The sequence below is a fragment of the Psammomys obesus genome, unplaced genomic scaffold, assembly GCF_907164565.1.
Source record: "Psammomys obesus unplaced genomic scaffold, mPsaObe1.curated_primary_1811, whole genome shotgun sequence".
Classification (NCBI taxonomy): domain Eukaryota; kingdom Metazoa; phylum Chordata; class Mammalia; order Rodentia; family Muridae; genus Psammomys; species Psammomys obesus.
Genome location: NW_026596101.1, coordinates 1,482,694 through 1,496,814, shown reverse-complemented (window position 1 = coordinate 1,496,814; position 14,121 = coordinate 1,482,694).

Genomic DNA, 14,121 nt, shown 5'->3' with positions numbered 1-14,121 from the left:
AAGAAAGAAAGAAAGAAAGAAAGAAAGAAAGAAAGAAAGAAAGAAAGAAAGAAAGAAAGAAAGAAAGAAAGAAAGAAAGAAAAGAAAGAGAGGAGGAACATGAAGGTAGAAGGGAGAAGAAGGAAGTATTTGGGAAATGAAAGAAATGGGGGTGGCATTTGGGTTGAATATGATCAAGATACATTTTACATTGTCCTGGACACAGGCTAGAGTAATCTGGAAAGGCCTCAGTTGAGAAAATTCCTCTATCAGATTGCATGTAAACAAGTCTACTGGGCATTTTCTTGTTTAATGATCAATGTGGGAGGGCCCACTGAGGTAGTGACACCCCTGGGCTAAGCAAGCCACAGGAGGAAAGCCAGTAAATAGAACTCCTTCATGGCCTCTGCTTCAGTTTCTGCCTTAAGTTCCTCTCCTGCCTTCCCTCAGGAATGAACTGTGACTGGGACATGTAAGCCAGGTAAACACTTTCCTCCCCAAGTTGCTTCTGGTTGTGATGCTTTATCACAGCAATAGAAAGCAAACTAATACATATATGAAATTGTCAAAGAATAAATCAAAAATATTTTAGAGAGACAACAGAGAGCTGCTTTGTCTCTTCCACCATCTGAGGACCATGGAAATATGTGTATCATGTGTATATATATATATATATATATATATATATATATATATATATATATATATGTGTGTGTGTGTGATACACACATATATATACATATATGTACATACATGTGTATTGTATACACATATATATATGTGTATATATACATATATACACAAACACATACATATATATATACATATACACACACACACACACACACACACACATATATATATATATATATATATATATATATATATATATATATATATATATATATATGTCCTTTGCCCTTACCAGAGAGATAATCTGCTGGTGTCTTAGATTTTCAGTCTTCATAACAATGAGAAATTCCTGCTGTTTATAAGCTATTCTTAGAATGACATTTGGGGACTTAAGATATTCATCAGTCTAAATGACCAAGACCATGATAAAGGCAGTACATGATAAAACCAAGGTCTAAGTTAGGGTCTGTTTGTCCAGCAGACCCAAGCCTTTTCTGTTGTGTCATGTTTCTGCCAAAGCCAATTATCTCTAAGGTATGCAGTGGACAAGGTTTCCTTGGGAGAAAAGCTAGGCAAAAGAGGTCTCCAGCTGGGGCAATTACTAACTCTTCATGGCATACCTAAGAAGTCATGTAGCGAAACAAAATGAGTATTAAGCCAGACCTGAAGTACTCAGCCTGCTTTGTAACTCATAAGCTATGTGCAAATACAGCCAGTCTTCAATGACTTCATCCCAGGAAAAGGATGCTAATGCTATGTTTATAACAAGAATGCTATGCTGGGAACCCATGGTGAGAGCAGAATGGGCTGAGTGGAGAAGCCATAAGAAGATGCCAGAGGTCATAAAGGTATCAAAATGTAGGAGTGCCCTTTAAAGTTGGTGTATTGGAAGACACATTGTCACTGCAACCATGGGAAACAAAGGTCAAATTAGAGAAGCTGGACATCCTTGGTAGGCGAGTGAGCTCACTTCTGCAATCTGCTCTCACTGTGATGGAGTCAGATCAGACTCTTTCAGATGCCAGTCACAGGAAACTAATTCAAACCATGTAGGAAAAAGGACCCCCAAAACCAAGTTCTCAGATGACGCTCTCAGCACAAAGATTTATTTGCCCCAAAGGGACAGAGGGCAAGGATAAGGAGATAAAGAGGGGGAAGGGGGAGGGAACAAAGAAGAGGGGATAAAGGGGGCAAGGGAGAGGGGTAAGTGATATTCGTCCCCAGAGTGAGACAAAGGACTGCCTGGGATGGGACAAAAGATAGAGAGGAGACAGACAGGGCACATAGGCAAATGGCAGTTCATAAAGGTAAAGGGGGAAGCCCATGTTAGGATGACATGATTAATTTTAATTAGGCTTGTTAATTAGGTGAGCCAATGGACTTCTGGATTTGAATACTTTGATAGCGGGACCTTGGGAGTCACTCTCAGAAAGAGGAATTGGCCAAATAAGGGAATAGACCTTGGGGCTAGTTTTAAGAATGTAATCTAATGGTTTTAGCAAGGCAGAGGGAATGGGGAAGGGGGAGGGGTGGGCAAGGCCTGCCAGAGCCATGTTTACCATACTGAGGTGGCTAAAGTTCCTTCAAATAGTCATTTGCATTAAAAGGGGGATTTCATCAGACCTGGAGTCTCTTTGTGTTGTTGTGTTCTTTAACTAGTGTCCTACCTGCTGCAAACAGGGGTTACATCTGACCCCACTGAAGACCCGAAGAGTAAGAGGCTTCTTAATAAACACTTCAGGAGTCATTCTTTGTGACTGGTTTCATGTGTCCATTTCTGGGCCATCGTGAGACCTAGGGGACAAAAATACCCTAACTGGCTAGCCCCTGGGGTAAGAGGAAGGGCTGAGCCCCAGCAGAGCCCTGTAAGCTGTGTTGGAGGTGTTAGGGGAGATGAGTCTGGAAAACACATGGTGCTGTTACCTGAAATCAGGGGGTGAATGCCGGGCCAGGAGCAAAACCACCCCAGGTGTAATGTCTTGGCTATGACTAGGTAAAGGTGATGAGAGAGCAGGACAGAATTCTGCAAAGCAAATCTGAGCTACTGAGAAGTCAGTGCCATGGAAAGCAACATGAATCCTAGCAGAGGCAAACACTGCAGAGGACACCTCCTGGGGCCAAGACCAAGCTCACCTTATTGAGTGGAGAAAGTATGGGGCTCAGGATGGAAAAATGGTTTGATATAATTGAGGACATATCCAAAAGGCCTGTGATGATGGAGCTGGTGCCTCTGGCTTTTGGTTGAGTGGATAGCTTGTCCCTCTTCAAGGGCCAGGCCCAGCAGCCTAAGGAAACCATAGCAACCACAAGTTAAGAAAGACAGATGAAAAGCTTGTAAACACAGCTTCCAGCCATGTGGCATAGCTTTGGGCTCCTAGGAGACAGCCACATTAAAAACCAGTCTAGCGCACGGTGACCAGGCAGAGGGGACTATTTCTGGGCACCACTGTGGACCAAGTCAAAGCCTGTATGCAAAGTAGCCAGGCAAACAGGCAGCATAAACGCACAGGTCTCAGATGGATTGCACATCTAGTTGTTCACAAATGCTGAATAGCCAAGTTTGCTCCCTCCAACGTGGCTTCTGCTATAGCTACCGTGCTGTTAAGCCACACACACACACACACACACACTCCGGGATCCACCTCTTGCAAACTTCTGCTCCAACCTCCAGCACTATGAGGAAAGTTACCACGGGCACAGTGTGGTAGCACCCGTGAAACTTGCTGAGCAGCTCTGCGTAGCTCCATCATAAATAACCAGCTGCCTCATGCAATTTCCTGAGCTGCACAACTGGCAATGACAACCTGCATTTTCATCCATCATCTGCAGTGATGGTGGGGCCTCAGCGGGATGCTGATAACTCCATTTTTCAAGGCCATGGCCAAGCCCATTCTTCACTGCCGGAGAATTAACTGTTTCTCTGCGGGTCTTTGTGTAACAGTCCCCACTGAAAACAACCACTGAATAGGACATAAAGTCTACTTCACTCACTCTGATTTCCCAAAGGCAGAGTGTATGTACCCGTACACACACACACACTGAGAGAGAAAACAGCATTTTCTTTCTTTCTTTCTTTCTTTCTTTCTTTCTTTCTTTCTTTCTTTCTTTCTTTCTTTTTCTTTTTTCTTTTCTTTTTTTTTTTTTTTTGCCTGATAAATACTTGAAATTTTAGGTACACATAACCCAAATAGTAACTATGGCAACACAAGCCACTCCAGTAAGACGACAAAGATTATTTCCAGCACAATAGCCTGGCTTGTGCTCCAAAAGCAGAGGTAATATTGGCTGAAAGAAATTTCTGAATTGGGGTTAAAAAAATATATATCTGCCAGCATTTGGAGTTTTATGCTTAGGATTCTACTCCAAGGCCCTAGGACTGTGTGGCAAGATGAATTCACTACAGGATCTCTGGCTTGCCTCATCCTCTTCTTAGCTACTCCCCAGCCTCAAAGCTGGATTTCAGAGAATGGCACTCAGAACACAGCTAGAGAAAAATCACAAAACCAGGTATTTTGACAAGGCTCTTGGAGATCATGCCTCGGGAACTCTGAGGGCAAAGGAATGTTCTGGAGACCTGGCCCATGTTTGAGGAAAAGAGATCTAACCTTTCGCATTCTCAGATTAGAAATTGAGACCCACAAAGATTACAATGCTTGGCTATGGTCACTCAAAATCAGTTGTTCACAAGGACTCATGTTTAAAGCCACTGGCTGTGAATGAAAACAAAACAGCATTTGACATCATATCAAAACTCAGTCAGAGCTGGAAAGATGGCTCCTTGGGTAAAAGCATTTGCTGAGCAAACCTGACAGTCTGAGTTCGATCCCTGGAACCTGAGGTAGAAGGAGTGACCGGACTCCCAAAAGCTCTTCTTTAATTTCCATTGTGCAGTGGCTCACACATTCCCATACTCACACACCCACAGTGGACGTTTCTTAAAGCTGCACTGAAAATTCTTTCAGTGGATTTTGGAATTTGTCGGGCTTCCTGGAGCTGGGATGGAATCCAGGGCCATGTGCACACCAAGGATGTAATCTTCCATGAAGCTACAGCCCCAGTCCCTCAGTGAACTTCTCATACTCAATTGCATTACTTACCCATCAGCCACTTTATATGGACTTTTTTTTAACGTATGTCATTTGCGACAGCACATATCCATTCGTCATTTGCCCAATGAGGTAAGCCAATCATCCAAATAGTGTCCGGTATTTCATTATCCAGTATCATACTTACTAAGTTAATTACCAATCTTGAGATAGGTCTTTAAAGATTGGTTTGATGTCCAGCTCACTGGAGGCAGATATTCTTATTTTTTTCTTGATAACTGTAACGGGATCTCTAACAAAGACAACAAATCTGTTTTCCTTGCCAGGCCCATGTTAACTGTTTCTTGGAAAATGTCTTCCAAATACCCACTCTAGAGATGCTAAAATCTTTATCAATGGATAATTTTTACTAGTAAAATTATTTACTATTGGCATGTTGGAAAGATAGCTTAGTGGTTAGGAGCGCTGCCTGCTATTCCAGAAGACCCACATGACTCTCAGAACCCACATGGTAGCTCACGAACATCTGTAACTCCAGTTCCAGGTGATTCTGCACCTCCTGGCTTCTCCATGGGTACCAGGCACTCAAGTGGTCCCCAACATACATACAGATACACAAAATACATACATAAAAGCATCTACATACCTAAAATAAATTTTAATTATTTACTATTGTCTTTCATAGTAATATAAAACAAACACATATTAAGGAATCAATGAAGGAACCAAGCAGACGTGCTAGCAGACTGCAAGGACAAGTTAAAAAGGTACACCTTGGCTAGTGAAGAGGCTCAGGGAGAAAAGGCACTGGCCATCAAGCATAGCTGAATACGACACCAAGGACCCACACAGTGGAAAGAGAGAACTGACTCCAGCAAGTTGTCCTTTGATCTTTATATCTGCTCACACACTCTCTAAACGGAATTTTACAATTTAAGGTACAACTTCATGAAGAATAAAAGAATGGAGACAGGTGCAGCAGTGCTCGGGGAGGCAGAGGCAGGTGGATCGCTGTGAGTTCAAGGCCAGCCTGATCTACAAAAATGAGTTCAGGACAGCTAAGACTACACAGAGAAACCCTGTCCTCTGGAAAAGAAGAAGAAAAAGAAGAAGGAGGAGGAGGAGGAGAAAAAGAAAAAAATGTTCAAAGGAAAGTGTAAATGGGTAGAAAACTGGTTTTCTTCACTGGGTGGAAAAAGATAGCCTTCCACCAGGGCAGAATTCATTTGCAGATCTATAAGCAAGATTATTTTGTTTTATTTTTGAGTCAAGGTCTCATGTATCTCACACTCGGTGCAAACACTCACTGTATAGTCATGGATGACACTGAACATGACATATAGGGTCACTTCATCTCCCAGCTCCAGCTTGCTGAGGTTACAGGCATGTGCCACCATGCCAGCTTATATGATGCTGGGAATAAAACCCAGGACTTGATGTGTGCTAGGCAAGTACTGAGCTACACCCCAGCCAACAAGATTACTTTGTATTGCTACAGTTTGACAGAACTGTAAAATAACTCACACAGAATCAGAATCAGCTAAGGGCCGTGTACCAAACGATATCAACTTTTGCTTTTAATCACAAATATACTTCACAGTTTTAAGCCACTCACCTTATATTTATTTTTAAAATAGTTAAATTTTTATTCAGTCCTTTTTTAGTTCAGCTTACACCTCACCAAACGCACAATTGCATGCACACTACTGGTGCACTTGTGCACACACATACACATACGTACAAGCACATACACACACACCACTTCAGTATGCTACAAGGTCCTTTACGAGGGCTTCCTATTTAATAAAGCAAAATATTAGAACAATGTGTGCACATGAATGCTGACATTAATTGAATTAATCATTTGCACTGCCTGATCAAAGACACGCAAATGAAACGGGTTTGCATTTTACTTGGTTTGATTTTATCACATTTGGCAAGCAAGAATGAACTGGCTGCAGCCTTCATTTCAGGGGTTCCACACCCAGGGATTCAACCCACAGGGAATGGAAAATATTTGGGGGGGGGGGGAACCTTACATCTGTACTGAATAGACACAGGCTTTCTTTTTGTCACTGGTTCCCAAATACGTTAGAACACTGTTTACAAAACATTTGCATTGTGTTAGGATTTATTCGGGGATCTAGATTTAGACTCAGATGTAAATGCCATGACATTCACTTTGAGGGGTGTGAGGTGAGGAGCCACAGATTGGGGGAGGGGGCTGGGTAACTAGAATCAGTCCCCTGGGGACAGATTAACTGGATGACTGTGCCACAGTCTGGTGCCACTGCTGGTTTCTGCTGTAGGGAGAGCAACTTTAACAAAAGCCTCTGCAGTGTGGTCTGGGAAGAATGTTTGCTGTCTTTGCAGAGGACCAGGGTTTGGTTCCCAGCAGCCACATGGCAGCTCACAACCACCTGCAACTGCGGCTCCAGGGACTCTGAGACTCTCTCTGACCTCCAAATGTCTCTGCATGCATGTGATGTACAGACGTACACCCAGGTACCATTACATACACACAAAATTAAATTGTTTTGAAAAGCCAATACAGTGAAATAGGCTCACATAACCAAACGTGAGGTCACGAAAATTTTGCCAATAGTTAAAGGTTTCTGAACACATGACAAACACAATTAACTCAAATTCAAACATAGAAGGAACCCAACGTTTCTGGATGTCCTTGTCCAGGCTGCACTGTGCTGATTTGCTGCAGCCTTGGTTCTAAACACAGTGTGGGCACTTCACACAGTGCGTGTGTTCGAACCAGGGGACTACAGTAAATGCCACCTGAAAAGCCTGGGCGTCAAATTAGTTTATCTCTGCACTGAATTGTTAGAATGTTTGGGTTTTGTTTTGTTTTGTTTTGTTTTTTCTTCTGTCTTATTTTGGTTTTTTTGAGAGTGGGTCTCACTATGTTGCCCTGGCTGGCCTAGAACTCTATCTGTAAACCAGGCTGGCCTCAAACTGAAAGAGATCCATCTGTCTCTGCCTCCTGAGTCGCTGTGATTAAAAGAATATGCCACCATGTCCAGCTAGATGATTTGATTTTAAAAGTTAGTTTGAATTTCTGTCTCAAGCTTCGGTGAATTTTACTTTGGGATTAGAACAGTATTTCTAACAATTTCTAAATGGCCTTAAGCATTCTTGTGCCATTTTATAGTGTGCATCTCTGCAAAGCTGTGTTATCAGCATCAATGATTATAAAATCAAACATCAATCAACTCTAGAGAATGTTGAAGATGCCCTTTGCCCTGAAGCATCAAATATTCAGCCTAGATCTAATGCCTTATGTAAAAATAAACATATCCACCTCATTAGTATGCAAATTGGCTTTTCTCTTTAATGAGTGGTGAAATGTTACATATACCAAAGAATTGTTTTAAAATGAACTCCTTCATGATTTGTAAATTTGATTCTTTTACCCATCTTATAAATCTATGTATCCAGGATCACATAAAAATGTCTTGGGCAGAATGAGCTATGAGTGCAGCATGAAGGGAACACCATTCAAACACCCCAGAGAGAATAGCCATTATCAAAGACAAACACAAATCACAAATGCTGGTGAGGATGCAGAGAAAGGGGAACTGGCAGAAATGCAAGTTATTATAGCCATGAGGAAAAGAGTGTGAAGGTTTAAAAAAATGTAATAACGGGAGTTTTGAGAGAGCTTAGAGTGAGCTCACCACAGTGAGACCTGGCTTTACTTCTCGGTAAAATGGAAGCATGGTATCAACCAGCAGTACTTCAAAAAGAAAGGGAATTGGGATGTCAAGGAGACTTTTACACTTCCACTTTTACTTCTTGCAATGCTATTCACAAAAGCCAGGAGAGGGACCCAACCATTTACAGATGAATGGCTGTGAAGAAAGTAACATAGTGCACAGCAGAATATTACTCAGACCTAAAAAAAAAGAAAAGAATGTCTGCCATCAACATGATGAGCCTGGCAAACAAGCCAGACACAGCAGCAGGAATGCCATGTTCGCACTCGGATGTGAAAGCTGAAAAGAGATTGGTCTCATAGAAGCCTGAGAGCAGAACTCAGATCAGGCAGGGAAGGCATCTCAGTGGTAAAGTGTTTGCCTAATATTCCCAAGGCTCTGATTCAATCCCCGGTACTAAATAATAAAGGAAAGGAAAAACGTAGGTAGAACAGAGATAAAGCAGGGGCTATCAGAGAAAGAGGGAGAGAGAAAAGTTAAATAATGGGAATCAAAAGTAAGTTAGAGCCAGGAGTCATAAGTTCATAAGTTCTAGTCTTCTAGAACACGATAGAATGAATACAGTTAACCCCAGTTCAATGTGTGAAGAGACTTCTCTCGTCTTCTTCTGAAGAGAGCTTCACTTGAGAGGCACAATTCCTATTCCCTACAACAGGAACCAAAAGAACCATCTTTTTCTCTGAATGTGCAGAGACCCAGAGAAGCTAAAGAAACAGGCCTGGCTCACTTCCCACTTCTCAGATCATGTCCCTCTGGGCATGAGTCATCCCTAAGCCGACGTCATAGATTCTGATTCTTATTTTCCACTGTTCTTCAAACCTAAGCCTAAAACACACAGACTTAGCCATCTCATAAGTCTTCACTTCTCAAGACTCTTGTGTCAGATAACACTTACATTAAGTCTGTATGCTCTTATTCTTGGTAGAGTTTGTCTTTTTGAAGGGCCTCAGCCATAAGCCTAGTGATGGAAAGGAAGAATTCTTCCCTCTTCCCCACACAGGACCTTAACAGTGTTCACACACACACACACACACACACACACACACATACACACACACACACACACACACACAATAGCTATATGAAATATAGATATATTTTTTAATATTCAAAATGAAATGGATCAGCATCTTAGTCCTCTTCCACCTCAAAAAAAAAAAAAGTCTTTAATCTCAGCACTTACAAGGCAGAGACAAGCAACTCTTTATGAGTTCAAGGCCAGCCTGGTCTACAGAGTAAGTTCCAGGACAACCAAGACCTCACAGAGAAACCCTGTCTTGAAACTAACTCTGGAGTTCCCTTTTTCAGCCACACTGGCAGCTATCATGCCCCATTGATCCTCCTTTCCCTACCCTCAACTCGGTGCTAGGGTTCCAGGCTTGTTACATGGGAGCTATAGCCCAAGCATGGGTCCTCATGCTTTAGCAGCCTGTGTTCTTAACTGCTGAGCCATCTCTCTCCAGCTCTGAAACGTGGCTGTTAAATGTGAGCCAGAATGTTTAGCTGCTTGCAGGAGGAAGATCAGCAAAGGAGCCTATTCTGGCCTGCTGCCAGCACACAAATCCACACAAAAGCACCCAACATGTGAATAATAAAGGGATTGGCATGTTTTTCTTATACACAACAGGACAAAGTGGGGCCAGTAAGACTGGAACTATAACTGTAAGCTAAGAACACACCTGAATAGCTGCAGGTTCTGTGCAGTGATGAGCACTGACTGTCATTCAGCATTTGAACTTTTTTTTTTCTGTTTTTCTTTTTAAATTTTTTTTTAGTTATTACAATTTATTCACTTTGTATCCCAGCTGTAGCTCCCTCCCCTACCCCCCTCCAATCCTACCCTCCCTCCCTCTTCTTCTTCCATGCCCCTTCCCCAGTCCACTGATAGGAAAGGTCCTCCTCCTCTTCCATCTGACCTTAGCCTATCAGGTCTCATCAGGAGTGGCTGCATTGTCTTCCTCTGTGGCCTGGTAAGGCTGCCCCCACTCACGGGGAGATGATCAAAGAACCAGCCACTGAGTTCATGTCAGAGACAGCTCTTGTTCCCATTGCTAGGGAACCTGCTTGAAGACTGAGCTGCGATGGGCCACATCTGCACAGGGGTTCTAGGTTATCTCCATGCATGGTCCTTTGTCTCAGAAAAGACCCCTGTGCCTAGATTTTTTGGTTCTGTTGCTCTCCTTGTGGAACAAGGAGTCCCCTCTAGGTTTATCCCCCCCTTCTTTCATAAGATTCCCTGCACTCTACCCAAAGTTTGCCTATGAGTCTCAGCATCTGCTTCAATACCCTGCTGGGTAGAGTCTTTCAGAGGTCCTCTGTGGTAGGCTCCTGTCTTGTTACTTGTTTTCACTCTCTTCCAATATCTATCCCATTTGCCTTTCTCAATTATGATTGAGCATCTTACCCAGGGTCCTCCTTGCTTAGCTTCTTTAGGTGTACACATTTTAGTATGTTTATTCTACAATAAATGTCTAATATCCACTTATAAGTGAGTATATACCATGTGTGTCTTTCTGCTTCTGGGATACTTCACTCAGGATGATCTGTTCTAGTTCCCACAATTTGCCTGCAAATTTCATGATTTCCTTTTTTTTAATTGCTGAGTAGTATTCCATTGTATAAATGTACCACAAATTCTGTATCCATTCCAACGTTGAGAGATGTCTGGGTTGTTTCCAGATTCTGGCTCTTATGAATAAAGCTGCTATGAACATGGTTGAGCAAATGTCCTTGTTGTATACTTGAGCATATTTTGGATATATATCTAGGAGTGATATAGCTGGATCTTGAGGAAGCACTCTTCCTAATCGTCTGAGAAAGTGCCAGATTGATTTCCAAAGTGGTTGTACAAGTTTACATTCCCACCAGCAAAGGAGGAGGGTTCCTCTTTCTCCACAGCATGTGTTGTCACTTGCGTTTTTTGTATTAGCCATTCTGATGGGTGTAAGGTGAAATCTCAGGATTGTTTTTATTTGCGTTTCCTTAACGACTAAGGATGTTGAGCATTTCTTTAAGTGTTTCTCTGCCATTTGATCAATGTTCCTCTATTGAGAATTCTCTCTGTTTAGCTCTGTACCCCTTTTTTTTAACTGGATTACTTGATTTGTTGCTCTTAAACTTCTTGAGTTCTTTATATCTTCTGGATATTATTATCCCTCTGTCAGATACAGGGTTGGTAAAGATCCTTTCTCAATCTGTAGGGTGTCGTTTTGTTCTGATGACGGCGTCCTTTGCTTTACAGAAAGCTTTTCAGTTTCATGAGGTCCCATTTTTGATTGTTGATCTTAGAGCCTGTGCTGTTTATGCTCTGTTCAGGAAGTTGTCTCCTGTGCCAATGAGTTCAAGGCTCTTCCCCACTTTTTCTTCTAACAGGTTTAGTGTGTCTGGTTTTATGTTGAGGACTTTGGTCCCCTTGGACTTTAGTTTTGTACAGGATCTATTTGCATTTTTCTCCATGTAGATATACAGTTAGACCAGCACCATTTGTTGAAGATGCTATCTTTTATCCATTAAGTGTATGGGTTTATTTCTGGGTCTTCTATTCAATTCCATTGACCCACCATTCTGTTTCTCTGCCAGTAGCATGCAGTTTTTATTACTGTTGCTCTATAGTATGTCTTGAAATCAGAGATGGAGATTCCTCCAGAAGACCTGAACTTTTTATCCAGTAAGTAATGAATTATTAGCTGGGTGCAGTGGCACACGCCTGTAATCCCAGCATGCTGGGAGGCAGAGGAAGGAAGATCACTGTGAGTTCGAGGCCAACCTGATCTACAAATAGAGTCCAGGATGGCCAACGCTACACAGAGAACCCCTGTCTTGAAAAGAAAAAGAAAAAGGTAATGAAGAAACTTCCAAATTAGGACAATGATTCATAGTTTTACACATTAGTATTTTAAAATTCTTTTTTTCCTTTTCTTGTTTTTCATGTATGTGTGGTGTGTATGCTTGTGTATGATATCTTTTCATGTGTATGTGCATGTAGTTTTATGTGCATGTGAAAGCCCAAGACTGAAGTCAGGCATCATCCTTCATCACTCCTCCTCCTCATTCACTGAGGCAGGATCTCTTAATCAAACCCAGAGCTCATGATATGGCTAGTCTTATGAGACAGTTTGTCCTGTCCTTGCCTTTGGGCTGGAATTATAGGTGAATAGCATGCCCACCCAGTGTTTATGTGGGTGTGAGGAACTGAACCCCAATCCTATGTTTGCACAAGTGCTTTAACCACTGAGCCACGTCTCCATCCTGGGTTTCTCCTTTAAATATTTATCAAAATGTGTTCCAAGCTCTATCTACACCTAAATCCTCTGGGTCAACTATCAAAACTTGCAGATGCAAGTCACAGCCCCCACCAAACTGGTATCCACAGGGGGCAGGGGAGGGAGAATAGGGAAGAAATTTTTTTCCAGAATGTAGGAGTTTGAATTCTAACCATCTTTGTTTGTTTTGTTTTGTTTTGTTTTGTTTTGTTTTGTTTTGTTTTGTTTTTCGAGACAGGGTTACTCTATGTAGCCTTGGCTGTCCTGGACTCACTTCATAGACCAGGCTGGCCTTGAACTCACAGAAATCTGCCTGACTCCCAAGTACTGGGATTACAGGAATGTGCCACTGCTCCTGGCAGATTTCTAACCATCTTTCAAGCAAACTTTATGCACAATAACTTAGAACCTGTGAGTCAGAGTGAAGCTTTCCAAACAAACAGTTGAGACTATTAGTGGGTTGGGAATTTTTATGAATTAGAGTACAGTCAAAACTCTAAAGGATGAGGAAAGCTGCATAAAGTCTTGTTCAGGTAGGAAAGTCTATACGTGCATACTTGTGTGCAAGTGTGTGTGCTTTCTGTGCTGATTTTTAAAAAGTTACTCAGGCACCGCCTTAAAAGATGTATCCCTATTATTTTAATCAGATTTTACCTATAAATGAAAAAGTAGAGGGGAAAGGAATGTAGAGTAATTGCCCCCTGAATGACCCTGTCCATAGCACATCTATGTGTGTATGTGAACCAATTCATTCTGGCACGTCCTGATTCTAAGTAAAATGAGCAAATGCAGCATCCATCTAAACGTGGTGAGCTGGGAACTTGCTGTTAATTGCCACCTCCCCAAGGAGGTTTCCTTATTTTTGTCAAGACAGCACAAAGCCTGTGTTCCAGCTCTCCTTACATCTCAGCAGCTTTGCACCAAACGAAAAGGAAGACCACAAAGTTCTGGCAATCAGTGTGTGCAAGATTCTGTCGTACTGAGTTTTGCTCCCACAAGTAGGTTGTGGGTTGCTGCTGGAGCACTTTTGCCGCTGGGGCATTTTTTTCTTTGCTCGATTCTTGCTGCAATCGAATGTTTCTGCAGCCTTTTCTCAATAATAGTAATAATAATTAAGAAGAAGGAAAGACAAACAGATATACTCAGTCAAGCATCAATACCAAATATGCACACAAGCACACACCATACACATGGAACTATACACATAGATACACATGTGTGCATATATACACATATATAGAGACACATATATAGACATGTGCATTACACATACATACACATATACACATACACACATGCATACAAACATTGGCTACCTTCAATATATCTCACAAATTTTAATCACTTACATCATGCTCTTGTATTTCTCATTTCCACAAACTTCTGATATGATCCTTTATCCTTTTCAAATTGTATTAATTATTGGGTGTTTATGTATACCGTGTTTAAGTGTGGTTGTACCATGTCATGTGC